The sequence below is a fragment of the Carassius gibelio genome, chromosome A7 (genome assembly GCF_023724105.1).
Source record: "Carassius gibelio isolate Cgi1373 ecotype wild population from Czech Republic chromosome A7, carGib1.2-hapl.c, whole genome shotgun sequence".
NCBI classification, from domain to species: domain Eukaryota; kingdom Metazoa; phylum Chordata; class Actinopteri; order Cypriniformes; family Cyprinidae; genus Carassius; species Carassius gibelio.
Window position 1 is genome coordinate 775,023 of NC_068377.1, and position 2,912 is coordinate 777,934.

The 2,912-nt window shown below is 36.6% G+C and overlaps 1 long non-coding RNA gene across 1 annotated transcript; it reads left to right on the forward strand.

Annotated features, from left to right (window-relative positions):
• The first annotated feature begins 1,303 nt into the window (after positions 1-1,303).
• On the forward strand, positions 1,304-2,368 carry LOC128017670 (uncharacterized). Its single transcript, XR_008184485.1, has 2 exons — positions 1,304-1,568; positions 2,045-2,368. It is a non-coding gene; the product is annotated as an uncharacterized LOC128017670 (long non-coding RNA).
• The last annotated feature ends 544 nt before the right edge of the window (positions 2,369-2,912 follow it).

Consider the following 2,912-nt stretch of genomic DNA (forward strand, 5'->3'; position numbering starts at 1 on the left):
CAATAATTCAATGGTCTGGACTCACAGGAATTTGCCTTGAAAGTGTTACACAGGACTCAGTTTTACATAAAACTATTTACAGTTTATTTTAATCAATATTAAAAATGCATAAGTATCCTTTTCTTATTCTGTAGTAACAGAAGTGTGTGTTTTCCTCGTGATTCTCACACACAAAGCTGTGTGTATGTAGCAGCAGGCATGTCATTCCCATCTAGCTGTGCTGCATCTCACATAATCCAATCATTTAGACCTAGATCAACATCCCGTGTCTGTTTGTGGTTAATTTGGTAATCAGTCAGGATCAGACGGATACTGAACGTTATCCCTCAGAAATCCTCGTTACATTTCTGTCGCATGAGAAATGAGATTAAGATCAGGGAATATAATGAACTATCAGAAACATGATTCAGATGCTCAAATGAAAGACGGAGCGGGACGGAGCCATCAATTAAAGCTCTGTAATGTTTTCTGAGGAATAATGAAAAGTCCCTGTTTATGCTCTCAAACACTCAAGTCTACAGCACATATTAGCTCAGTCTGTTAAACATTCATAGCTTGTTTTGTGCTGCTGTTCTCTCCGTGAGGAAGCGTTGGTTTAGTGTGGTGTTGGGATCCATCCCTCAGGGTGAAGCCGGCGCGGATCTGAGCTGCTGTTTAAAACAAACGGCCTTTAAAACACATCTGAGCTCCAACCGTTCACAGTTTAAGAGGTGCTTAGCCATCTGTAGACACATCCGCAGCCCTCCGTGTGTCTCTATACTGACTGTGGACTGAGGGAAATATATACTAGCTTCTGTTATGAGTGTGTGAGTGTTAATAAACCTTACATTAGTGACGATTCATTTTATTAATGTTCATTCAAGAGCTAATAAAGTTATTTCAACACTAAAAGCATGTGCTGAAATGCCATTATTGTTCATTAAAGATGATAATTCATTCAACCACTGTTCATATAAGTGCAGTTCACATTACAAATACAAACATTTATATAAACGCTATAAACATGCACAGTTGTGATGGTTACTTGTAAGTGCTGTTAACACTGATTTAATAGCATTCTTAGGAGCTTAAAACATTCATTTAGATGCTTCGTACAAGAGCTATAACTGCACTTACTGATGGGATTTAAATTAAGTTTATTGGCTCTTGTATAAATGTTAACCCTGCTGTTTTTAAGTGAACCATGTAGTATTGCCCCGCTCTATCCGCCAAATACAGCTATGAAGATATAAAGACACTAAACATTCACATCACTATTCTCTGTAAAGCTACTTTGAAAGAGACTAATGTTTATTGTGAAAAGTGCTGTAAAAAATCAAATGGATTTCTGTGAATGATCATATCGCTTGAATAAGGTGTTTGAGGGGACTTTTATTGTGTAATGCACCGGAAGCACGAAACGCGCGTGACGCCCTTGACCCCGGAAGCCGGAAGGGTGTGCGATCATGGCGGACTCACGGAGCGTCGTGCCAGTTTTGCCCAAACATTCGTACTGGTTTGATTTCTGGACGTTTCTGCTGTTCGATGTCATTCTTTTCCTCATCATTTACTTCGTCATTCCCTGAGCGGTGAGTGACGACACACGCGGACATCACGTGACCACGACACACGGGCTCATGGACACGCACAGCTTTTCTTGACAACACAACACGTATAGTAAATATGTAAATAAATGAATGAACAGAGCTTCACTGATGTATTTAAAAGACGAACATATGCTGCTGTATTTCCCCGCAGTCTGTATAATCACAGGCACACATAGCATTACATCTAAAAGTATTTTGCGCAACAGATGTATATAACAAGTTACACTTATGAGAGAAATAGAAACAAAACTGCTTCTTTCTTTGTTTTGTGTTTTTCTTCTTCTCCAGTCTAGTGCTATAACATGTACTTTTGATCCGTGCTATTTTAGTCTTGTTTATGAACAGCAGATCTATTAGTATTTTGAATTGGCTGTTGTTTTATGGGCATCTTGTGTGCTTGTGTCATTTATTTATTTCTGGATGTTGTTGTTGATGTTGTTCGTGTGTTGGTTTCTCAGGTCCTGAACACTGCTCTACTCACAGCCTGAAATGCTTTTAATAATCTGAAGTCTGGAGCCGTGCCTTGATGTTCCCGAATCACTCACATCACAAGAAGATGCATCTTCATCAGTCTGCAGGCTTTATATCATCCACATATGACCAACAATACATTGCCATTGAAGTCTGTGTTGGATGCATGTATCAAAACCTGAATAATTAAATCAGTGTGACTTTTAACTGTTGTTGTTGTATTTCTCGTGTGAAACAGAATAGATTAAAACACACCAGAACAACAATATAAGAAATGATTAAACTTACTGAATAAACCTTCCACAAAATGACCAATGAATGCAGTTGTGCTTATTTTAATGAAGTCAGTCACACAGTGAGGAAGAGTCACCTGTTTTTAGGATCATTTACTTGATATTTATTTATTTGATTATAATATTTTATATTAATGTCACCAAAAAAAAAAAAAAAAAAAAGTATTAATTTGTTTATTTACTTTATTTCACATTTAAATTCTTGGTTGTAATTGTTAAACTGTAATTTGTTCATTTGAATGAAGAAAAAAGCAGTGAATGAGAATTAGGAAACACAATAACCATTGGGAAGCTTTACAGTAAATAAATGAAAACTAATTGGATGAAATTTGTTTCTTTGTAATGTTAAATTAAGAAGTAAACTTGTATTTCTAAACCTAAGAAAATCTAAATATAAGATGTACTGCTGTAGCACAGTGCAGACCCTTTACTGAGAATTATGGGAATTTAAAAAGCAAACGTCCGTGTGCTTTAAATAAGTGAACATTAAACATTTGAGGGAGGACTGTTTTTAGTGGTCAGGAAAACCATTATGCAACAGATGTTGAATAAAACAGCTTGA